Here is a 26,957-nt window from a genome sequence, read left to right as displayed (position 1 = left end):
TTCTTCTTCTTATATGGATGAGATCCACAGACTTTGACCTTCGACTCACCGGCACTCTTGGACATGCCAGCTGTTAGCACCCTACATGCCAGCATTAAGGAGACTCTAGGAAGGGCCACCCAAACCCTCCTGGAAGCAAAAATCACCCACAAGCGTTTCGCAGACAAGAAAAGAACTCCCGAACCCAAGTACCAGATAGGAGACAAAGTTGGTTATCCACAAAGCATATCCAGCTGAAAGGACCTAAAAAATTCCACCCCAAGTACATTGGACCGTATCCAATAAAGAACATTATCAATCCTGTGGCCATAGAACTGGTACGACCACCTATGCTTCGTATACACCCGGTATTTCATGTCTCATTGCTAAAATCTGTGCACCCTGGCACCCGAGACACCTTAAGATGTCCTCCTCCTAAAACAGTGCAGGGAGAAGCTGAATATGAAGTCAAAAGTATCCTGGATTCCAAGATAGTTCGGAAAAAACTCTACTATTTAGTAGATTGGAAAGGGTATGGAGTCGTAGATCGGACCTGGGAACCAGTGAGTCACATACATGCACCACGTCTCCTGGCTCGATACCATTGTGAGCACCCAGAACACCCGGACCCGGGTATGGCTCTCCTTGGGGAGGCTTTGCGGGGGAGTGCTATCATGATTCCCCCAGTTGGCAGTGTTGGTGGCACCTGGTCTAGGAGGATGGCTGAATGGCACAGGAACAGACTGCTGCCAGTGTTTCCTGGCAGCTGCCCCTTTTAAAATGCCCCCCGGGTTGGGACATCCAGCAGAATCCAACATGGCCCCTAATGGGTCTGCAATACAAGAATCCTTGGTGGTCTAGTGGTGCTGGGTGGGGCTCCGCCTACACCACGTGATCCTGCACTCGATTCTATTCGGCTGACTCCTTGTACACCTGCAGCACCTGCAAGACAAAGAACAAGGGGGTAAGCTGAGGACCATCCATGCCTCCCTCCCATAACCCCCAACATAGTACTTACTTCGGTCCGCTCCTCCTATCAATTGGGGCCCCGCGGCTATCCTGCGTGAACTGCAGCTGCAGGCCTCCAGTCCACAGGCGTTTTAGCAGAGCAGACCTGAAAGGAGAATAAGAAACAGGAGTTAGACATTCCTTTGGACAACAGCAGAAGCGTGCCTCTGCCCATAAGACGGCACGCGGGCATTCCGCCCTCACACCACTACTGGTGCCAAGGAGACATTACCAGTGCGGATTTGTGCCCACAAATTAAGAGACATTCTCAAGGCGGACTGGTGCGCTGCAGCTGGCCTGGGCCGCTGTGACCCAGTGAAGAAGCTGGGTTAAGACTGCAGAGCCGCCGTTTCCCAGTGAAGGAACTGGGATTGACTTTCCTACCACATACCCAGAGGTTCCTAAGAGACCTAGCAACACAGAGTGCCCCGGAACCTTACCCATCAATCCAGACCACTCCCAACTCTCTGTCCACTGGGTGACTAAACCTGCAGTGAGCAGAGTGGAGGGAGTGTTTTGGGCAGCTGCAAGGACTAGTGATTGCCGACAGACCGGACCAGTGTTCGCCGACAGACCAGACCAGGCACTCCTGCAGGGCCCCAGAGGTAAGCGTTACACCCAGCCTCAACATTAAGGCACACTTAAACATGTGTTAGGAACTCCAAAACGTACATAGCACGGAAACAACATGAGAGATGTTTCCCTGAAAAGCATGACTTTCAATGCAAATATTATGGCACAAATAAAGGGAATGACCCTTGCATGAAACACGAGACTCATGGCCCGTTGGGCACATTAAACCAACAAACAAACATGGCAACTTATTACACCTAGAAATGCAACTTTTTCTGATGTTTGCCACAACCCTGACCCGACCAGTAATTGTATAACAAAGATTAGCAATTGCGTTCCTGGTCACATAGTCCTCATTCTCCTAACCGAACAAGTGTGATTTGTAACACAGGACAAGAGTTGCCTCAGGAAGAGTTTGTCAGCAATTACCCATATGCGTATTTAACACGCATATTTAACACGCGCTTGCAAAGAATGTCTTTAGAACACAAGAGAGAGCAGTGTAATTTACAATCAAATGCCTTCAGTACACCAGAAAGTTAATTCACTTATCTGCTGGTCCGGGCGCCTCTCGAGGACACCTGCACCCTGAAGAATGATCACTGCTGTGGCCCAGGCTCTCCTATAGCATGTACATCAGCCGCTCCTGCTCACCACCTTGGCCCGGGATACTTGCAAACAGCCCTTCGGCATTCCATAGCTTCAAATCCTGACTCCTCCAACACACAATGCCGTCGCCGCCCATGCTGATAACCTTTAATTATCTGCACCAGAGCACTGGCGGTTAACGGCTTAAGAAAGCCCATAATTGCCCAGCTGAGGCTCCGCGCGAAAACAGAGAACTACACCCAGTCCCACAGCATGTTGGGAAGTGTAGTTTTTATCCAATTCAGCACCGTTTCAAGTGCATTGCGCGCTGTCCCTTGCCCCAACTTCTATTTCTGACAGGAGAGCAGGAAGTGGCAGGATAGGTTTTCAAAAGAGCCAATGGTGGCAATGTCCAGTTGGGTGCATGGCCATAATGACTTGTGAATGATAGCTATGTCACTGCCGATCTTGTTTGGGTCTCGTTGTAGAATTCTGTAGCCGATGGGTATGAGGACATCTAGGTTGTTGGTGGACGTCATCCTTTCATGTAAACATATAAGCATGCAGAAAGCCACTAACCTGGATCAGAAGGCAGTTCGAGGACAGGAAAACCCCCCCTGAGAATCTTACAACCCTCTGCCGGAACAGAGAGATGCAAAATCCCCAGGGAAACCCTCTGGGGAATAAAACCCTGTATGGGAATTGTGAGCGTAGGTTTGAGGTTGATCTTCGGATCTCTGAAAGCTGGACCGGAATACTATATTCAGGACTGGAGATCCTCAGGTAGAGATATCCTCATGAAGTCTGCCAGAGATAACAAGAGGCGTGAGTATGTACAAACAAAAGACATTTGAGCTAAGACTTTTATAGCTGATCTCCTCGCTGTAGTCTCTCTTGTTCAACTGCTCAGAATACTTACCTGTTGGTTTGCTGATAACTTTGTCTTTCCCTCCCTTTTAAATTGCTGGAGTGCCATTTTGCTTCCACTTCATTTTGTGAGCCTAACCTGTCTAGAATTTAAGGGAAATGGTGTGGTGTATTTATAATTGTGATTTTTTAACTTGCTTAGAAAGGTGAACTGTTATACAACTGATAATTAAATAAATATATATTCTTTTACTTGGAAACCTTGAGTCAGTGTTTGCCTGAATCATAGTAATTGCTGTCCGTTGTGTAACTATCTTGTACTGCTCACCTACTCTTGAGATAAGTCTGGCTGCTCCGCTACTGCTACCACTATAACTGTGTAGTACAGTCTTGTGCCAAAGGTGAAATTGTACTGTCACTTGTAGTCCTAATTGTGTGTAGTGTTCCCAAAGGGTACTGCATATAATTCTGCCTAACAAGGACCAGCGCCCATAGTGAGTTGTAACACATTACTTGGAGGCCATCTTCATTACACAGACCTGGATGTCTGGTGATGAGGTCGTTGATGTCAGCTTTATGGTTGTTTGCTGAGCGGACATTGGCAAGCATCTGTCCTCTTGTAGTGGTGGGTGCTGGTGAGGTGACGGGGTGTATGGTGACTTGGGGAAGGTTGCTGCAATGCGGTGTCCATGATGTTGCTGGTGAGTGGCATGGTTGGCAATGAGTAGTGATGGTAGGGCTGGGCTGTTGTGAGAGAGGGGTGAAACACATATTCAACAATGCTTACCTGATGTTAAGAGGGGCAGGGGTTCTGGCCTTGGGTCGTTCTGGTTTGAACAGGTGCAAACAGGAATTGCCCTTTTCTTCCTCTGCCCTTCGCTTTGGATGCCCGGGCAAGAGACGCACTTGATCTAAGAGTTAAGATCAGAAAGGAAGAGGCAGGGTGAAGAAAGTGGGTGGGTCTTAGGTCAGGTGACCTAGATCCACTTACACTGGCTCACCAACTGCAAAGGAAAAGAGGCTGTAAGGCTGCTTAAGAACAGAGGAAAAAGGGCAGCAAAACAAGAAGGCCCCAACAGATCAGCAGTGATTGACAGGGGGTGGGGCTTAGGTCACATAACCTAGATCCATTTGCACCTGCTCACCAACTACAAAGGGAAAGAGAAGCTTGTGTTTTTTTCATGGCTCGTTATCCGTGCAGGCCCTCGAAAGAAGACTACAGCAGTGGGAAGCAGTTTTCCATAGCATCCCCCCTGCCCACCTGAAGGAGTTCATCAAAGAGAAGTTCCCTCGACCAATAAGTACTCTTCTTTTCAGGGCACTGCACCCACGAGACTCCTTTCCGGGTTCTTCTGGTACAGGGAGGATCACACAGACCCTAAGCTTACGGGGACTTATTCTGAGGGACTAAGCTGGACAACGGAGGCTCCTCCAAGGTTCCCCAATTAGGGGCTTAAGCTACCAGTGTCCGCCCGAGGATCTCCTTATAGGGGCTAAAAAGTCGAGTGGCAAGGCCGAGGATCCAAAGGGAATCGCTGCCGTTCCTCTGGGACAAGATGTCGGCGTACACATTTACCCTGCTACCTTTGATCCCCAAGGTTCTATATAGGTTCCGCAGGGACAGGAATTGTTAGATTCTCCTGACCGCTCCCAATTGGCTGATGAGGCACTGGTTGTCAGACCTCCTGCATATGGCATCTGTACCACCACTCCTTCTCCCGGCAGTCCTAAATCTTCTTCACCAGCAAGGGGGAAAGTATACCACCCATTCCCCTCAGTCAATTTCCTTGGCGCTTTGTCACCTGCAAAGTTGACTTTTGGCCATTTAGGCTTTTCGAAAAACAAGTTGTTTAACCTGGCAGCTTCCAGGAAATGTTCCACCAGGCCCGTCTTCAGCAGTGCCTTAGATTACCTTACACAGAGACAAGGTGATGCTTCGTACTCACCCTTCTTTTCTGCCGAAAGGGTTCACCAAATTCTAAAAGAATCAAGAATTCTCACTTCTGGGATTCTTTCCAGACCATAGAAGTAGGTGGACAGAATTCTGCACAGTCAGAATTTTCTTAGAACCCTGAGGTTGAATCTCGACAAGATAAGACTTTAGTGAGCGTTAGACAGACTGTTTGACACATTTATGGGTCCCAACCGGGGTAGACAAGCAGCAAAAACTACAGTTGCAAGATGGATTGTGTCCTGCATTACCTGTTGCTATGACCTACAAAGCAGAAACCACCCAGTCAGATTGAATGCAGACGTGACCAAGGTGAAAAGCATGACAGTACTTTTCAAAGACATGTTCCCTGTGAGGCAATCTGTAAAGTGATCACCTGGCCATTTCCATTGGAATTCTTCAGACATTGTTCTCTGGACAGAAGCTGTAGAGCAGATACAAAATTTGGGCAGTGGGCCTGCGCAACATCTTTGCATCAAGTTAAGATGCTAGATGCTAGAGAGTCAAATAGTTCTTGGTATTCTCTCATAGATATGGAGGAAAGGGGACAGACTATAGGAGTAAGGAAAATCTACTCAACGTATGATTACTGTACTCCTAGTACAAAGCGCCCTTTCTTCCATATGACCACCCTCCATCCCCCAAACAAGCATTGGCAATGCCAACAGTTTGGGCGTGTGTGTAGGCATGGAAAATACACTTGCCAGGCACAGCCGTAGTGGTATTAGCTGGCCATAGATGGTAGCAGGTGAGAACATGGTGCGAGTATTCCGGCATCTAATCTCGGTGCGTGCCAGCAAATGCCTATTACATATACACAAGCCAAAACTGTTGCCTTTGCCAATGCTTGTTTTTAACAGGACTTCAGTAAAGGACACACATAGTGATAATAAAGCGAGTGGCTGAATACAGACATAGTTAAGACATGTTTATATTCCACAAGACTGCTTTGAAAAAACACTGGCAGGCACGTCAGGTGCAAAATTTGATGGTAAGGCTTGTTTGAAGCCAGCTCAAAGAGGTGTTTTGGTCGCTGAGGGGCAGGAACTGGGTTGGGATGGCCATAAGGATTAGCATGGCCATGGGCAGTCAATGGGTGGGCAAATAAACACACAACACCTACAAGCAGTGTGTCCCTGATCATAGGCCATTTCTACCTATCCGTACTCTAATGCAATAGTTTTGTCTTATAGGTGTCACAAGGGACAGCTAATAGCCCAAACTAAAAATGTAGTTAGTCCTTCCGGTCCTCTCAAAGGATAAAGGCACTGAGGGTTTGGAGCATGTAGGTAGCGCTGAGTATGTGGTTGCTGTGCGTAAGCACAGGTCTCATTCCTGCCCCCAAATACCTAAAAGTATGGAGGAAAGGTGACTTCAGATTAGGAGTACAGTAGTCACACTATGGTGAGTAACCGTTCATGTATGATGCACGAATACCATTGGAAATAATGCCCATTATATCTGTCTGACTACCCGTCCCACTACAAAAAGGAAAGAAAACGAAGATCCAAGTCAGCAAGGGATGTCTTCAAATGCATCCAAAAAAATGAAATCCAGCCACAAAGTGTTTTTAGTACCATAAGTGGGATAATTCAGGGATAGGCTCTAGCGAGCCACGAGGGCCGGGACTAAGTGTCTGCAGGAAGCCATGGTAGCTTTCAAATATTTAAAAGATATATGCAGAACAGATGTTGTTGAGTATTTCTAGCTGACATGAAAGGGGGCAAAATCTGTTCAAAGGGCTTGTTACATTTAATTAATCAGTAGAACTAAGACTAAAATAAAAATATTCAATTATTCAAATGAAATGAAATCCAAATAAATGAATGCAGGTTACAACCTCTGCATGATAGTGCAAGGTGTTCAAATGCCCGAGACAGAGAAATATTTGTAAGCTGCAAATCAGTATTTCCCATCCCAGGAATAGATCAAAATGTTACTGTGTGGGCTGTAGCAATCTCTGTAACTGTCAGGCAAAGAGCCCACCACCAAAACAGAAAAACTGCAGACCCACTCACTAGTCCAGCCCACACCCGCCTACTCAAAACTTACATAAACCCTGAAATATACTGCTCATAAAAGAAAAAAACACAGCTTACAAATTGAAGAATAAGTTAGCGAAGATCAACTAGTCCTAGATTGATGAATTAGGAATGGAATTATCAGATGAACAGAACACAGAGTCTCCAAGTGCTTGGATAGATCTTTCATTGAGACGGTTGCAGCAGGAGATAGTTCAGGGGTTGTGCTGTACACCTGCCAGAATGCAGGCCATGGGGATGATGGATTCCAACAGGTGTTAGGGCTGTGACTGTGCTTGTACCACATTGGATCAAATATTGCGAAATTGACTGAGCCTGTGACTTTTGGCTGGAGACATGTGACACGGTAGATTTGGTCAGAGTTGTCAATGCTTGCATGATCACTGTCCAGTACAATTGCAAAATGTGGTACTAGATGGTCGATCTGTTACAATAGCTACTGAAGGATTAGCTAGAGGAAGCGCCTGAACCATCAGAGAGAGAAGACATCATCAAGCCACATTATAGATGTGATGCGGAAACCCACAGATTCTGAATTCCATCAGCAACAAGGTTGGATGAAATGTGACGCCTGAGGTCCATGCAAGGATACTTGATATGGAGTTGGACGGTCAGAAGGTGTTTGGCAAATAAATTGCCAATGCCCTCAAGGTCATGAAGGTAGACATGACAAGAGCTATGCTCTTCTTCTGTGCCAGTTGGCCTTTTTATGCTAGTTTTGAGATTCCAGGAACGTCCAGATCATCAGACCAACATTATTACTTTCAGTAATCTACATCTCTAATATATAGAATGAACCAGTGTTAAGTAAGATTGTCATAGCAATGATAAATCTTCCTCACCCATGTCAAACCCAGAACGTTTTGCTGGGCTTGTAGATTATTTCCCCCTATACTTCAGTGAGTGGAAATCTTTTTCCACAGTCACAGAGTCTTTTACTCTTTTTATGGGTGTCATTTTTTAGACTCTCCAAAGTGTTTTTTAAAAGTTATCCTCTTTGACAACTTTTTGGCAATAAGTGCCTATTGTTGCTGGGTTGCCATAAGGGCTCCCCTTTTAACTTTCTCTGGCCAACCTTGTGAGAACTACAATTCCGAAGGGTTGAAAGGATCTTTGGATCCCTTTTACATGTTATTTGGTGAAACCACCGCACCCCACCTTATGTGGAATGCTGGGGACATACAATGTATCCCCTTTCACACTAAAACTAACAATTCTGTTACAGGGACACGCTTACTTTTAATGGCTGGTGGCAGTCATACCTTTTATTAATTTGGTGCACCTTTACCAGGGCTGTTTGCCCATGGGTGCTTATTTTACCAAAATGGCCCCTGTTTTGTTTTTTGACCATTTTAGAGTTCCTTGTCCTATCTTGTTCCTTCTCCTGACATCTAGGGTGGGAAATTCCTTTGTGTGATTTTTTATCTATGGCTGGAGTCATGTGGACTCCCCGCCTATGCTCCAGAGTGTCTGCGAAGGCAGAAAGCGAGGGAGGAGTCCAAAACTCTACAGTCCTTTGTCTTCCAGCCTGACTGAGAGACTCCTGTTCAAACTGGGACGCTGGCTGTCCTGAATGGATTGCCAACCGCCCAAGTTTGATTGTTGCATGGCTGTTTGATTGGCTGGGTTCCGGCATAAAAGTCTGAACCTGGAAGCTGAAGAGGTAAGCGACCACTGGTACTAAAACCGAAGATGAAGATATAAAATGTGTGGCTTTAACGATGTCCAGCAATCAAAGAGTCTGCTGTGTAACCAGGTCCTGCTGTAGCCCTTCCTTCCAATCAACCTGGGGACTCCGAAAATGATGACCCGGAACCTAGTGAGACCCACTAGACTCAAGAGCCATCCCACACCATGCTGCGGCCTTGCGGGGATGCAATACCTCAATACCATGCGACCTCAAGCCACTCTGTGGTGCATGGTCTTCCGTATTCTGAATCTCGCTGAAACTTTGTGGGCCCTTGGAAAGGCACCAAATACAAAGAGCTGCATCCAGCTACAAAGAAACTCATGCATGGAGCCTTCTTCCATGACTCCTGCTGCAAAAGTCCTTCCAAAGTCCTGTCTTTCGTCTTCTTGATAAAGGAATCCATCAACCAGGTTTTTGCAGACCCTGAAGTCTTCCTGCTGCAACTCTTCTTCTGTGCTGAGTTACTGTGTTGGCTGTGGTATTTTACCTACCTTAAGCCTTTTTTTGTGTTTTTTTTTAAGCCTTTGTGATTTCTGTATAGCTTTGGGGTGTTTTCTGTGATTGGAAGGCCACTCATCTGGTTCACCCACGCCCCTGCAGAATCCTCCTAGGGTGTCTTCTCTGAAGTCCCTGGACACTCAACTAATTTTAAAGTTAAATACTTACTTGTTCGAACAGTCTTCCTCTGGAACTATGACTTTGCCTGCAACTGAACCCTATCTCACCCTGCCTACAGCTGGCACCTAGACCACTAAGGTTCCTCTATTGCCTCTGGTTGAACTCATCCTATAGAATAAGGGAATGACTGGACATACATGACTCCGAAAAAAGTGGCAAGCTTCAACAAGCAGTCGAGTGCAACATGTCCGTGGTGCGGCCCCATAGAAGCTGATATGCTACACATGTTCTGGGGAAAGTGCGAGGTTTCTGGGCGAAATTTGAGCATGCATGCAAGAGAGCTGGACTCAATAGGCACGCCTGGTCCCGGAAGGAATGCCACTTAGGCATGTACCTCAGATGGAGCAAGATCAAACACACCGCAAAACTCATGGACATAGCGTGCATATTGGCCAAAAGAGCAATAGCAATTGCATGGAAATCAAAAGATGGCCCGCAATATGCAAGATGGAAAGGAGAACTGGAACGATGGGCTGCTGCAGAAACAGAGGCATAGGGTGCAGGGATTGCGGGGAACACTGAGGAGGCTAGCGCCACGCGTGAGGCGTGGAAGACCTTAATAAGGGGTATGTTCCTCCCATCGGACGATAAGCCCCCTTAAGCACACAGAGGCAATTGGAAATCTTACTTACATGTTGTAAACAGGAACGTGAGACAGATCCGCTCCTGCCGCTACCCTATAGCTGTGCACTAGAGTCACAACACCATATCCCCGGAACACATTGTGAGGCTGTGTAGCCTACTAAAGTGAATGAAGACAGTTTGTTTGTTGTTTGTTTTAAGTTAAAGTGTTAATTACAACCGTAAGCAATGGTGCTGTAATGCTGATTACTACAAATCATAATGCAATGTATGACTTGGAAATGCCAATAAAAAGAGTTAAAAAAATAAATAAGGGAAGGACTGGATAAGAAAATGCTTCTGCCTTGAAAAGAATAACAAGTGTGCAAATGTTACTTGTAAATAAAGTTGGTTGGTAACTCTAACTCTGAGAGTGCACAGTTACAAAAATTCTTAATTACCTTGAATGTGTGTTGCGCTATTCTGAAAAGTATATATAAGGTTAAGTTACTCACCTGTGAATTGGTTGTGCATCCTCCCCAAAAGTAATGTTGTTGGTTTCACTTTTTTATTCCTGTTAGGATAATTGTATTAGTGTCCCCAATTGGGTCTTGCTTCCCCTGACCTGCTGTTAGTGTCATGATCTCTGCTTCCAAAAGGTCAGGGTTTTCCCAACTCCCTTGGAAGCAGATCCATAACCCAGGTTCCGAGTGCCAACCAGTCCCAATTGGGACCTTTTGGACCCAGTCCTGGCGCCAGTGGCACCAGGCTCATAAATATGCCCAGTCCCAGCGCTGGAAGCGCCGGGCTCATAATGCTTGGGTGGACTTACCTTCAGCAGACCATGCTGCTTACTTGCCTGCCAGTTGAGCCTCTGATCCTCTTCTGTTTGGAACTACTTTTCCTGTTGGGTGGGGCTGGAGCCACTCCCTAGATTCAGAACACTGGAACTCTTCTGGAAGGCAGGAACTCTTTTCTTACCAGGAACTCTTTTCTTACTTAGGCATGGCTGTGGAAGGAGACACCTAAGCACTACAGGAGGCTATTTAAACCACACCCGGTGGATGAATCTTGCTTTGCGTTATTCTGCAACCTCTGCAGCAGAACGCTCATCGTGTCTTCTGCATCCGGTCCTGGGCCTAAGGAAAAAGGCTTACCATCCTGAATCCAGTCTTCAGCAACACCTATAAAGACAAGAAAGAACAGGTTAGCATTCCGGCATCTGAAAGGCAAAGGCTTACCATCCTGAATCCAGTCTTCAGCAACACCTATAAAGACAAGAAAGAACAGGTTAGCATTCCGGCATCTGAAAGGCAAAGGCTTACCTACTCTTCGTACGCTCCGGAGGCCTTCGGCGCTGCATCCCGCATCTGAAAGACAAAACAAGGTGCGTTTAAAGACATTGGGGAACTTTAATACTCACGTGCCATTACTCCTTTCCACATCTAATCCAGTGGGTATTCCGGCACCCTGCAGCCGCTCCGAACTCGTACCTGCAAAATAAAAAGACAGTTAGAGCGCATAGTGAAGCAGGCAACAAGCGCTTACTTACGTGCTTCCAGGCGCTTCTATTCATCACACGGGCTCCATCTTCAACTCACTTCAGCCCGTCATCCGCCATCGCCGGAACCCTGCAAAACAAGAGACATCATTACTAAAGACTTTAAAGACATTTGAATGACTCGAAACTTACCGTTCGTGCAGTAAACGACGGACAGCAGTCCTCTGAAGTCAAGAGGCCTGCGCTACCTATCCAGTGAAGAAACTGGTTACAGCACCCTGCCCCGAGGCAGATGGAGAGCTCGGCATTCACTTACCTAAGGTGAGAGCGTTAACCTTTGGGGGTCTACAGGAGAGGAGAAGAGGAAAGAGATAGGGACACCCCAATAACCCCAGTTCATTAACCCCATATTTTCTATCTGCAGACATCTTACTCTACACGTCAGGCATACAGTGCACAGAGGTCCAGCCCAAAGAGCCAACCGGATGCTACACATCACCTTTGAAGATACGGTAGTCGCCCAGTCAAGACCGGCGCCTCTGCGAGAATCAGGTGAGCGTTACAGAACGCAAAGCCTACCGCAAAACTCTCGCCCAGGCGCTATGGAAACCTCGGATACTGACCCCCTAGCCCGGTTACTTGGGGAACTAAGGGCAGAAGTGCATGCAGCTCGTCAGGAAACGAATGCTCTAAGAAGGGAACTAATTATTTCCAAGGAGAGAACAGACAATCTTGCTAGACAAGTGCTACAGTCACAAGCCGGACAGACCCCGTTACCCGCATCAGGGGCAAATCTTCCTTCAACATCCTCTATGAATCCAGTGCAGATCAACCTACCTGGGAATGTACCTCTGGCTCCGCCCGAACGATTTTCTGGTGACCCAAAGAGGTTTGCAGTATTTATCAATCAGTGCCGGTTGCACTTCTTATGCCGGCCAGCAGCCTTTCCAACTGATCAAGCAAAAGTAGCTTTTGTACTTTCGTACCTTAGTGGCAATGCGGCAGACTGGTCGATCCCTCTAGTTAATCAAGATGATCCGGTTCTCCATGATTTTCAAGCCTTTCAGCTTAGTATGGGAAAACTGTTCGCAAGACATTCACAGGGGCAGGCCTTGGACAATGAGCTTCTTTCGTTGCGACAGGGTAATCAAGACCTTTTGGCTTATATTGCATCTTTCAATAGACTAATAGTGGAAACTCAATGGCCTGAGGACAAAAGGATTACGCTGTTTTATAGAGGTCTACGTGGAGAGCTCAAAGCCGTTTTAGCCCAAGTAGTGAATCCCCCACAAGACTGTTCGGATTATATAGACTTGGTCGTTCAAATAGATCACAGGCTGCAGAACAGGAAGGCCGATCGTTCCAAGTTTGATGCTCGAGTATTTTCCAAGCCGCCAACTCCTTCCAAAGGAGTAGACTCCGGGGAACCCATGCAAATAGGGGGTCTGAAAGGTCCTCTAACACAAAGGGAGCGGGAAAGGAGGAAACAGTTGCAATTATGCCTATATTGCGGAAACTCAGGGCACTTTCTTCGAGACTGTCCGGTGAAACCTGCCAAGAAGGCAGTGGGAGCTGCAGTTACCAAAGTTACAAACTCTGAGCAGGGAAACGACCTCGCCCGACAAGAATAGACGTCCTCTTGCCGAGCGTGAAAACCAGTTCCGTGACCTCGCATTTCGTAATACCTATGGTCCTCATTAGCCCTGATAATCCGGATCGATTACATGCAATTGAAGCTTACGTCGACAGCGGTGCCATCCGCAATTATGTGGATCATGAAATGGTTTTGAGGATGAATCTAACTCTTTGTCCCAAGGCTGTAAAGGACGTCATTACTACGGTGGATGGTACGGAGATAGCCTCCGGGCCAGTAACGCGTACCACTCAAGAGGTGACGCTAGTAAGTCAAGATGGACACCATGAGAAGATCGTGTTCGATGTGATCAAGGCCCCTCAGTTTCAGATTATTCTAGGAATACCTTGGTTAGAGAAACACAATCCTCTGATCGATTGCCGAGCAAGAACGGTCCAGTTTCCAGAATGTGTCTCTACTTGTCACCCTCCACCTGGTGTTGCACTGGCCGCAATTTCTTCAGAGACTCCCCAGTTACCTCCCGAATACCTAGAATACCAAGATGTTTTCCGGAAGGATCAGGCTAACTCTCTACCTCCTCATAGGTCTTATGACTGCCAGATAGACCTGATACCTGGATCTACTCCTCCTTGTAGTAGAATTTATGCCCTCACCGAGCCTGAGAACCTTCACCTTCGACAATACCTGGATCAATACCTGGCAAATGGGTTTATTCGTCCTTCCAAGTCCCCTGCTTCTTCAGCTTTGTTCTTCGTTCCAAAAAAGGAAGGAGACCTTAGAACTTGTATCGATTATCGCTCCCTGAACCAGATCACCGTTAAGAATAGATATCCGTTACCTTTGATGCCTGAACTCCTGGACCAAGTCAGAAAAGCATGCATATATACAAAGCTGGATCTTAGAGGAGCTTACCACTTGGTACGAGTAAAAGAGGGCGATGAATGGAAGACGGCCTTCCGCACCAAGTATGGGCTATTTGAATATCAGGTCATGCCCTTCGGACTTTGCAATGCCCCGGCCGCCTTTCAATATTTTATGAACGATGTCCTCAGAGAGCTCATAGATGTATGTGTTGTTGTTTACATTGACGACATCCTCGTTTATTCTTCATCGGAATCTGAACATCGGAAACACGTGAAAATGGTCCTCGAAAGATTGCGTCAACACAAACTTTTCGCTAAGTTGGAAAAATGTGTTTTCAACGTGACTGAAGTTGAATTCTTGGGATTCATATTATCACGTGGCGGAGTGCGTATGGATTCAAAGAAGGTCGATGCAGTTCTCAAATGGCCATCACCATCCTCCGTAAAAGGTGTGCAAAGCATGTTAGGCTTCGCTAACTTTTACCGCAGGTTTATCCCCGAATTCTCTCGAATAGTCCAGCCCATCACTGCCTTGTTAAAGAAAAACAAACGTTTTGAATGGTCTACCGAGGCGGAACAAGCTTTCCAGGATTTGAAGACTAAATTTATCTCTGCACCAATCTTAAAACACCCTCGCCCCGAACTCCCCTACATCGTGGAAACTGATGCTTCAAGCCTTGCCATGGGGGCAGTTCTATCACAAAAGGACCCGGTAACCAATCAGTTGCATCCCGTGGCATTTTGGTCCCGCAAATTCTCGCCTCCTGAAATCAATTACACGATTACTGACAAGGAACTTCTGGCTATCAAGTCTGCCTTTAAGGCTTGGCGGCATTATCTGCTGGGGGCCCGACACACCGTTACTGTGATTACGGATCACCGAAACCTGCAATATTTGAAGACCGCAAAAGCCCAATCCTCTAGACAACTCCGTTGGGCATTATTCTTTGCCGAGTTTGACTTCATAATTACCTATCGACCTGGTACAAAGAACGGTAAAGCCGATGCCCTTTCTCGGATGGGAGTGGAAGAACACTTGGTCAACCCTAAACCTGTACCAATCATTCCCGAACAAAGAATTCTGGGTGTAATCGCCACAGAATCCATAGAGGAAGTTAAGGATAAAGCCAGGCAACTTGTAACTCCAGCAGACATACAGAATTGGCATCTGCAGGGAAAGGACGTTGCAGTAAAGGACAACTTATTGTATTTCCAAGAACGATTATACCTACCCAGCACAGATTTACAGAAAAAAGTCATCTCTTGTTATCACGACTCTTTAATGGAAGGTCATCCCGGTATAGCCAAGACCTCAGAAAAGATCAAGCGCTACTTCTGGTGGCCGTCTTGGAAAAAAGATATCAGAGACTTTATAATGTCCTGTGGAGTATGCGCCCAAAACAAGAGTCAAAAGGAAAGACCAGCAGGCCTCTTACGCCCTATTGACATCCCACCTCGCCCTTGGCATACGCTTTCTATGGACTTCATCACCGATCTACCTCCATGCTCCGGATACAATACGATTCTAGTAATCGTGGACTTATTCTCCAAGATGGCGCATTTCATTCCGCTCAAAGGCTTGCCAACAGCAGCAACTCTGGCCCGAGAATTTCTCGAAAACATCGTCCGACTGCACGGTTTTCCTTCGGTTCTAATTTCGGATCGAGGTAGTCAATTTATTTCTCATTTTTGGCGAAGTTGCTGTCGGTCGGCTCAAATTGATGTGAGACTATCGACCAGTCACCACCCTCAGACCGACGGACAAACCGAGAGGACCAATCAAACTCTGGAACAGTATTTACGCTGCATGCTGCAACAAACTGAAAAAACTTGGAAAGATATCCTTTGGATAGCCGAGTATGCCTACAATAACTCTGTCCATTCGGGAACTGGGAAAACCCCGTTTTTTCTTTTGTACGGCAGTCACCCTCGAACCTCGGAGTTGGATCCCCTCCAAGATCTTGAAACACCAGCAGTAGACTACCTGCATTCTACAATCACCCAAGCCTTTAAGGAAGCTGTTTCTCACCTTCAAAGGGCTAAAGAACAATACAAGAAAGGAGCAGATCAACATCGGAAGGAAGCCCCTCACTATCAAGTAGGGGATCAAGTATGGTTATCCACCAAATATCTATCTCTAAAAGGGCCACGCACATTCAACCCAAGATACCTTGGTCCCTATTCCATCACTACCATAGTAAACCCAGTAGCGGTCAAGTTGGACTTGCCCCCGCACATGAAGATACATCCGGTCTTCCACGTCTCTCTATTAAAACCCGTGCAACCTCAAACCCGACTAACCAAATCTCCAAAACCTATCCTAGTGGATGGAGAACTCGAGTTTGAAGTCAAAAGCATTCTGGACTCCAAGATCTCCAAATCTAAACTATTCTACCTAATTGACTGGAAAGGCTACGGCCCCCAAGAGAGATCCTGGGAAACTGCTGAATATGTCCACGCTCCTCGCCTAATCAAAAGATTTCACCGAACATTTCCTGACAAGCCAAAACCCCCGGAGAAGCCTGGTTTGGGAGGGGCCTTGAGGGGGGGTACTGTCATGATCTCTGCTTCCAAAAGGTCAGGGTTTTCCCAACTCCCTTGGAAGCAGATCCATAACCCAGGTTCCGAGTGCCAACCAGTCCCAATTGGGACCTTTTGGACCCAGTCCTGGCGCCAGTGGCACCAGGCTCATAAATATGCCCAGTCCCAGCGCTGGAAGCGCCGGGCTCATAATGCTTGGGTGGACTTACCTTCAGCAGACCATGCTGCTTACTTGCCTGCCAGTTGAGCCTCTGATCCTCTTCTGTTTGGAACTACTTTTCCTGTTGGGTGGGGCTGGAGCCACTCCCTAGATTCAGAACACTGGAACTCTTCTGGAAGGCAGGAACTCTTTTCTTACCAGGAACTCTTTTCTTACTTAGGCGTGGCTGTGGAAGGAGACACCTAAGCACTACAGGAGGCTATTTAAACCACACCCGGTGGATGAATCTTGCTTTGCGTTATTCTGCAACCTCTGCAGCAGAACGCTCATCGTGTCTTCTGCATCCGGTCCTGGGCCTAAGGAAAAAGGCTTACCATCCTGAATCCAGTCTTCAGCAACACCTATAAAGACAAGAAAGAACAGGTTAGCATTCCGGCATCTGAAAGGCAAAGGCTTACCATCCTGAATCCAGTCTTCAGCAACACCTATAAAGACAAGAAAGAACAGGTTAGCATTCCGGCATCTGAAAGGCAAAGGCTTACCTACTCTTCGTGCGCTCCGGAGGTCTTCACACTGCATTCCGGCATCTGAAAGACAAAAGTTTACCAACTCTTCGCACGCTCCGGAGGCCTTCGGCGCTGCATCCCGCATCTGAAAGACAAAACAAGGTGCGTTTAAAGACATTGGGGAACTTTAATACTCACGTGCCATTACTCCTTTCCACATCTAATCCAGTGGGTATTCCGGCACCCTGCAGCCGCTCCGAACTCGTACCTGCAAAATAAAAAGACAGTTAGAGCGCATAGTGAAGCAGGCAACAAGCGCTTACTTACGTGCTTCCAGGCGCTTCTATTCATCACACGGGCTCCATCTTCAACTCACTTCAGCCCGTCATCCGCCATCGCCGGAACCCTGCAAAACAAGAGACATCATTACTAAAGACTTTAAAGACATTTGAATGACTCGAAACTTACCGTTCGTGCAGTAAACGACGGACAGCAGTCCTCTGAAGTCAAGAGGCCTGCGCTACCTATCCAGTGAAGAAACTGGTTACAGCACCCTGCCCCGAGGCAGATGGAGAGCTCGGCATTCACTTACCTAAGGTGAGAGCGTTAACCTTTGGGGGTCTACAGGAGAGGAGAAGAGGAAAGAGATAGGGACACCCCAATAACCCCAGTTCATTAACCCCATATTTTCTATCTGCAGACATCTTACTCTACACGTCAGGCATACAGTGCACAGAGGTCCAGCCCAAAGAGCCAACCGGGTGCTACACATCACCTTTGAAGATACGGTAGTCGCCCAGTCAAGACCGGCGCCTCTGCGAGAATCAGGTGAGCGTTACAGTTAGCCTGTAAGAATAAGTCTGTCTAGGTCATACTTAGCTTTTAGGTTGCTGGTAGCACCTTACAAAAGTATATAGGTTTTACTTACCCTGAGTATAATTGCAACTACTACCTAAGACTTCTCAGAAATATTAAGCACTTTATTTCAGAAGACAACTGTGCCTCAGTTGGGCGGGCCATCTTTCTCTCCTGCCTCGACTGCTGTAACTCACTGCTGAAAGGGGCCAGTAAAAAGTGTCTGCACCGGCTCAAAATTGTCCAAAATGATATAGTTCGTATCATCAAGGATAGCCCCAAACGGGATCACATTTCATCTGGGAGGAAATCAGTACAATGGCTCCCTATTTCAGCCTGTATCCACTTTAAAGTTGCAAAGTTGGTGCACAAGTGTTTATACAGAAAGGCACCAGCGTACCTGGTGAGCCACATCACTCAATACCTACCACTCGTGCACTCTGTTCTGCAAATTGGGGAACAATTAACAAAGACAGATTCAAAAGGGTCTAGGGAAGGCCTTCCCCAACCAAGCTGCACTGATATGGAACCCTCTCCCTAGCACTTTCAGGTTGGACAGGAATGTGGAAACCTTTAGGGCCTCGCTAAAAACTATTCTCTTTAAATAAGTTGCTGGTTCTTTAGCAAGGGATGACGGAGCCTCTTGATATATACTGACATCAATACATCCTGTTTTTTTGTTATGTTCTATTGTGTTTATGTGGCGCCCAGATGCCTGTGGGTTTACGGGGTGGTACACATAAATAAATACATAAATAAATTAAATAAACTCTGTTATCCTATAATAAGTTAGTTATTGCTTCCCTTAGTCTGTGAACTGAAAAGCAACTGTAATTGAATATTACACCCCAAGATCCAACTCCCCTAGAATAACTGTTTTCCTGAATCAGAGTTATAGGTTTATCCGGTTCCTAGAATCTGTGTTCCACTAGATCAGAAAAGTATATTGTCGCATTGATATCACTATGTGATTTCTTGCTGAGTGTCACGGTACAACTGATAGGGTCTGCTCCCCTTATATTACTGAAAGTAATCTAAAAAGTAACTGTTGGTTTGACTTCCCTAGAACACCTGTTAGGTGTTCCAAATAAGGTTATAAGCTTTGGTCTGTGTACCTTCAAGCTTAGCGTTCTGTTTTTCTATAATGTGATTATATGCTTGATGATAGTACTTACTTAACCAAGAATCTCTTTGCCTGCTTCTATATAAAATAAACCCTTTATTTTTACAATATATAGGGCCTCATTCTGAGGTGGGGCATCGGTAATGACAATCCCTTTGGGCCCTATTCCGAGGTCCCTTAGCGGTCCCTCCCTTAACTCCTGGTTTTACCAGGCGTTATGGACGGGACCCGTTAAGGGATACTGGGGTCAATAACGGTACCGCAATTTGCCGTACCGTTATTGTCGCCTTCCCATTGAGCCCTATGGGGACTCAAATGGGAATGGGGAATGGCTTTTACAATGGGGATTTACCGGTCCCGCCAAGGTCGGACTGGACCGGTAAGTCCCCATTGGACGAGGGCGGACATGGTCCCGTTATTGGTGCTAGTCATGGCGCTAATAGCGCCAAGACTAGCACCAACCTCGTAATGAGGACCATAGTGTGTCAGTGTTTCTTTGGACAATATGTATAATACAATTTATTTGTACTGATTCTACATCCTCTCTCCCTCCTAAGATAAGCCTGGAAGCCTGGCTGCTCTGGCTACGCTTCCATGAACTGAAGTGGTACAGCCTTATACTAAGAGTGAAGTATTGCACAGTCTCAGGTGAATGGTTTTACTAAGCTCTTAGTTGGACTTCAGAAAAACTGTCCTAACAACCAGCAAAGGCAGCCACATTACATGTTGAATAAATCGACAGAAAAAGAAAATCCTGTCAAAAGAGATCTGGTTCAGCAAGAACAGCTTGACTCTCCAGCTTCACCCCAAATCATCTTTACCATCTCGGTCAAATGAAGATTGTCCCAGTTCAGGAAGATTTTTAAAAGGATAACATCGGAGACCAGGGTGCTGGTCATTCATTCTTGGCACATATTCGAACCTACAGGGATAATGCCTTCTCCTACAAACAAGATACAGGTTACCACAACTCAACTGCACAAAGCATCTGCCAGGCAAGGGAACCATGGGAAAAGTGCCTCTACCCATTATGAGCAGGGGTTATGTCAGGTACTTCCTAATATGAAAAGGAATCTAAATTCGAGATAGATTCTAGACCACGGAGGTCTAAATAAGTACATCAAGAGGCAGTTGTTAAAAACGATCACTGCGCTAAGAGTGCTCCCGTACCTAATGAAGGATTACTACCTAGTGTTCATTGGCTTAGAAAGCACATGCTTCCTTGTGCTGATCCATGTCGCACCCAGGAAATTTCTGTGATTTGTAATAGGTGCAGGCCCCTATCACTTCAAGGTGGTTGCACCGTTTGTGTTACAATCAGGACCGAGGGCCTGACTGTTTAGAACAAAGTGCAACAGAACCCTGCTAGCCCCTGCCTCGGCTCTTCAACATTGGTTTACAGATCTCATCAAGCCTTCAAAAAGGACACATTTTCATCTCTGGCCCTCTTTAACCTTTTTATGAGGGAGAGATTGCAGATTCTTCATCACAACCTGTGATCTCTAGGTTACCATCGTGGTGGAGATACCATTGATTAGGCCTGACAAAACATTGTCTGCAGGTCCTTGGTGAGGCAACATTCCCATCTACAAGGTGCACTTACAGTTTAAAATGCACACAGATTTTCCATTGTTGCAGAAACAGCATGATTGTAACAACAATTTCATCCCTTGCCCTGTTTCCATATTTGCTAACTTTACTGAGAGCAGAGCAGGGGGCGTAGCCAACCGCCATGTAGGAAAGCCGTGTCTCGGACTGCTCCGTGTGATATGCCAACTGATCCGCCGCTAACTTTAGCCTTAAACTACAAAAACTACTGAAAGTCGCTATGCTTGTCAATGAATGCCTGGGGCACCCGTAGCCGAAATTTGGAGCGGCTGTGACCCGCCGCGGAGACACTGCATCGTGTAGAGAAAAACTCTGTGACCTGGAAAATGGCGACCGCCAGAAGACCCATCTCCCCGTTGGGACCTGTGTTCTGAATTGTGCCGGCGCGAGCCCTCCGGGACCCGAGAATACCCCACACCGGCTGCGAAGATTGAGTGCCCCGTAATTCAAGCTGTGAGGAAGCGACCTTGGCAGGCGAGGGCTCGGACCCGCTCCCCTGTGCCCCGCGCTGTTGATGGTGAAAGGGACTGAGGCGGGAGCCTGTGGGGGCGGCCGTGGGTCGTGTGCGGCGGGAGCAGAGTGGAGCCCACGCTGGGTGCCTTGAACCGCAAAAGGAGAGGAGCTCGAGGTGAGCCCAGCCCACTGTGGTCGCTCGGCGTGACACCAGCGACGGAGACCGCAGCCCCGGGTAGGCGTGCTGGAAGCCCCGCAGCGCGACTAAGAGAGTCGGGGGGGGAGCAGAGATGCAGAGGCCCGGCGGCCGTCACCACCCTGTAGGACATATGAATGGTGCCGCCCGTGGGGAAACCTACTATAGACAGACGCATCGCCCTGTGACTGCGGCCTGCATCAGCGGTGGGCTGCTCAGGGCGGCCTCACGAGACTCACAGAGAATTACCACGGCCACCGGGGCCGGCCCTGAAGTGATCCCACCAACCTGCGTGTTTGTACCAGAGAGGCCAAGACCTCAAGTAGGCAACTTGAGTAGCTCCACGGGACTGCCTGAAGACAAGCGGTAAGGAGTCCCAGTGTATACTATAAAGGGCACTGATCCCTCGAAACTCCCAACCCTGATAGGCGCACGCCCGGTGGCTGCGCGCTGCACCCAGCGCCGGGCAGCATACGGCAGCACCGCGAGACCCAGGTGACTCATTGTGGCCACCTGGGAGGACCCCGAAAGTCATTGGCACCCCCACTAAATAGAACCAGCGGGCCATAGACCCCAGCCTACAGCCGAGCGAACTTCGCAGAGCGACCCGGAACCAGGAGGGAGTAGCTGGTGGTGAAGGGCCTGACGGCAGCCGCGGCCCCTACGTAGCGCATTAGGGGCGCCATCCCAGCGGAAGCCCCTGCTTGCAGACACACCCTAACTGCAGCCATAGACCACACTTTGTGTAAGACAGCGCACAACGATACCGCACATCCTGGAGGCATAGTCAACATCTTGCCTGATTACAGCAAGCTAGGGCCTCGAAACAGTGTGCTACCCCCTCCATCCCCGTGCACTGGAGAGACCAATACCAGAGCTTCCAAGTCATCGAGTCAAGAGGAGCTTGTTCTGCGAGCCCAATTACCACAGGGGCTCATCAACCTCACAACACCTCATTGACCCTTCTAACTCTCCCCACGCTCGCCACAAGGAGAAGCATGCGACACAACTGAGCCAGATAGGCCCCAAGCAGCCCTAAACAGCACCACCACAAGGCAAGCCGCTTTGGCTGCCACAGGGAAGCCTGCGAAAGACCCGGCGGACTCGCCTGCTCGCAGAGCGATGACTACAAAAGGTGCTCGAAGCAAACACAAACAAACCACCATGGAGTCCTTTGCTGCCACCGGTTCGCTCAGACCAGACGCCGGCACTGCTAATGGAGAGTCATCAAACACCGAGACGCCTGAACCAGCAAACTCGCAGCTCTTGGAGGCCATAATGACGCTCCAGAAAACAATGGAAAACAAAATAGACGCTGTCGCTATCGACTTAAACCTACTGCGGCAAGATGTGCGCTCCATTGCCAGTAGAACGGAAGCTTTGGAAACCCAAGTGCGGGACAACACTGAATCTAATACCCAACTTCTGAAAGAAGTGGACGCCCTAGCACAGAAGGTGAAGAACCTAGAAGATAGAGCTGACGAGGCAGAAGGGCGTGCCCGCAGAAATAACATCAGAATCATAGGCCTGCCCAAGGGTATTGAAGGCAACGACCCCACAAACAATGTTGAAGAACTATCGCAAGGCTTCACTATAGAGAGAGCCCAACGTTCCCTTGCCAAGCGGCCACCCCCGGGAAACCCGCCCAGACCGATCATAGCCAAAGTGCTCAATCATAAAGACAGAGAATCTATTTTAGCCTTCTTATGATCGGGCGGCAGCATACAAAGAGACTCTGCGAAGGTCGCCATTTATCCAGACTAAACCCTTCAAGTCCAAAGAAGCAGGGCCCAATTCACCCACACTAAAGCCAGATTGAAAAATGCGGGCCTGCGCTACATGCTTCTATACCCAGCTAGACTGAAAGTCCTGCATAACAATAAAGCTCACTTCTTCGACACTCCTGCCGAAGTGGGCGAATGGATGGACAGAGAGCGGATCCCTGACCTCAAACCGAAACAGCGTAATCCACAGCAATCAGCACCATGAGTGCCTATCCTCATAATCCCCAGGCAGCGCTCATCAGATAAGCCACACTGCACCACGAAACGTGGCAACCTCGATGTAATCTGGAGCCACACGAGACACGAAAGACTTCATAATTAGTACCACCCGAAGCAGGGCTACTCCTGCCCCAGGAATAGTTTGGGTAGTATTCCCGCCCGTAGGGCACCAGGTGACCTGGGTCTAATGGAGCAGAAACGGGGAAGTCGGAACGGGGGTAACCTTGCTAGACCTGTTTTGTTCAGGGGTATGTTAAAGTTTAAAGTTCGTCGGGAAGGGAACCCCAAGACGGGAAACCAGTTAAAGTTGCATATACGAAACGGACCAAGACCATCCACTGCAGAATTGTTGCGGGGCCCGCCCAGGGCCTTGACCAAATGACTAGGCCACCTCGCAGATCACCCACAAGCCTGCAACCACACTTAGATCATGGCTAATAAAATTCGAATAATGTCCTGGAACGTCACGGGCTTAAACAGCTATGTCAAACAGCACCGTATCCACTCCTTCATGAAACGCCACAAAGTCGGAGTCGCCCTGCTGCAAGAGACTCACCTAAACGCACCCAAACTAGCAGCGCTAGCCAAAGTCTGGAGGGGAACCTTAATAGGCTCCACGTACTCCATGTACGCAAGGGGAGTCTTAATTTGGATCCTGCTTAATCTGACTCACACCAAAACAGACAATGAAGGCAGAATGGCCTTGATACAGGGCATCATTGAGGGAAGGGACCTTTGCCTGATCAGCACCTACACTCCTAACCACGACGCCACAGTCTTCTTTCGCTTCCTGTTCGCCCGTCTGAGCCCTAGCAGAGATGGCATAATAATATGGGGGGTCCACCACAACTGCACCCTGGACCCTCGCGTGGATAGATCGGACAGTAAACATGTCCGCCCTTCCCCACCTGCCAAAATACTAAATGCCCTCACGCAACAATTTGCCCTGAAAGACCTATGGAGAGAACAGCATCCTGAAAACAGAGTGTATTCCTTCTACTCACCTCTGCATGCTGTTCACACTAGAATTGATTGTTTATTCGTAAGTGAGGAGCACCTGGTCCTATTTCAAAGATACACAGTACCTGGCTAGGGTGCTGTCCGACCACTCCCCCCTGATAACCACGTGGACATTAAACGCGCCCAGGCCCCCTGTCCCGACATGGAGACTCAGGAGTGAGGCGTTGTTGGACAAAGCCTTCAGTGAACAAATTAGACAAGGCACGTTAGACTACTGGCAGACTAATATGGACAGTGTCCAACACATAAGCACGGCATGGGAAGCATACAAGGTAGTGATAAGGGGAGAAATGATTGCCGCTGTCGAAGGGGCCCATAGATTCACCACGTCCCTGCTAGCGCGTACCGAAGAAGAGCTGAAAGAGTTAGAATCGATGGAGTCCCCAGACCCGGCCCATATAAACAAAACTATAGAACTCAAACAAGCTTGCTTAACCCATTGGGAGACACTGGGGAAACTAAGCTACGTGAAAGACACTGAAAGGAACCACGCGTTGGGCGATAAACCAGGAGATTGCTAGTATGGCTGTACAAGCGCGAAATCCCCAGAAAACCCATCTGTCTAATCCGGGGCACAGATGGCCAGAACACCCACACACAAACCGGGATAAACATAGCGTTCAAAGAGTACTACCAGGCCCTCTACTCTGATCCCTCTCCACCCACGGACACTGAAATTGAAGATGTTCTCGACATCATCAAGCTACCACACCTAGATGAACACATGCCCGAGACCCTGGATGACCCCATCACCCCAGAGGAGGTCAAGGCCACTATTAGAAGGTTACCTTCTGGAAAAACGCCAGGGCCAGACGGACTCCCAGGCGAGTTTTACAAGACCTACGAAGATATAGTAGCCCTGCTATTATCCCAAGTATAAAATGAGGCATACGAGGAAGGCCGCCTTCCCGACACCATGAGGGAAGCTGTCATCATCCCCTTGTTAAAGCCCAACAAAGATAGTTCAGAATGCGGCTCATACAGGGCCTTGTCCATGCTTAACGTGGACAACAAGATACTGACGGCACTACTGGTAAGGAGGCTACAGGACGCCATCCCGCTCCTGATTCACCATGACCAGACGGGGTATGTGCAGGGCCGTTCCATCACAGAAAACTTATGTAAACTGCACCATGTCATATACAGCACTGACAGCGAGCCGTGAAAATGTGTGGTGGTGTCCTTGGATGCCTCCAAAGCTTTTGATTCGGTCCGATGGAACTGGCTCCATGCCACTCTGGCTAAGATGGGGATAGGGCCAGCCTTCTTGAGATGGGTCAAACTCACTTACACAAACCCCACTGCCAGAGTGCGTACTAATAACACCTTCTCAGACAAATGGAGCCTCTCCCGCGGAACAAGGGATGCCCCTTATCCCCCCTACTATACATTTTATCTATTGAACCAGTGGCGGCATACCTTAGGCAGCAATATGGAGATGGGGGCATAGTAATAGATGGGGTGACCCACCTAGTCTCTATGTACGCGGATGACATGCTCCTTTACCTAAAAGACCCCAAACACATACTGCCCTACATACTGGAGACATTGGAGGGGTTTCATAGATGCAGCGGGATTCAAATCAACCACGATAAGTCCTGCCTGTACCCCCTAGCGGCCCTAAGTACGACCAAAGAGGAATACCTCCCCACTCTAGCTCTCAAATGGGAACCCACCTCCTTTAAATACCTGGGCATTAGGATTCATCGGGACCCCAAAACTGAACACGCGCCGAACACAGTGAAAGCAAAGGAGGGCCTGGCCAAACCAATAGATTTTTGGAGCAAGCTGCCACTCTTGGTGGCTGGTAGAGCAGGGCTTCTTAAAATGGTAGCATTACCTCGACTCCTGTATTTCTTTACCAATGTCCCGTACAACATCCCGCAGCAATTTTTTAAAGATCTAAACAAACTCTGCAGGAAATTTCTATGGCACGAAGGAAGACACAGCGTTGCCCTAGAAACAACGCAGAAACCGTACGACAAAGGAGGCCTCAAAATCCCTAATTTCGAACTTTATTTTTTAGCAGCCCAGTTGAAGCACGTGATCCAATGGATGACCGACGACATCTCCACGGACTCTCGCCTTCTGCAACCCGCAGACCCCCGGAAGCTTCTTAGGGACCTACTCTGGACTGAACCAGACACAAAACAACTAGACCCATACTTAATCCGGTGTCATGATTCCTGCCCCTCATGTCCCTAGCCCTCCAAGATGTCAGGCTGGAGCCAGGCCACGATCACCTACATGGCCCTCATGGGCCTCTCCATCCCTCCAAAGACCCACTTGGAGTCAGACTTGGCGCTTGTGGCACCAGACACACTCACTCCCATAGGATAACATTGGGGATTGGACTTGTAGTGCATTGATGGGGACACGATGGATGCCCCCACATATTTCGGTTCCCAGAACTGCATGTGCAGTCTAGTCTTTTGGGTGTGGTTCAGCGCAGAGACACCTGGGATACCCAGAGACTATTTAAGGCACGCCCAGGCTGAGAAACATGCTTTGCGTTTTCTGCACCTGCAGCGTGACACTCACCGTGTTCGGATCGGTCTCCAGTAGGCCTGCATCTTTCTTCTGCGCTCAGCTCCTGC

This window comes from Ambystoma mexicanum, chromosome 11 (assembly GCF_040938575.1).
Source record: "Ambystoma mexicanum isolate Mex_15411 chromosome 11, UKY_AmexF1_1, whole genome shotgun sequence".
NCBI classification, from domain to species: domain Eukaryota; kingdom Metazoa; phylum Chordata; class Amphibia; order Caudata; family Ambystomatidae; genus Ambystoma; species Ambystoma mexicanum.
Note: the sequence above shows the minus strand (reverse complement) of the source record.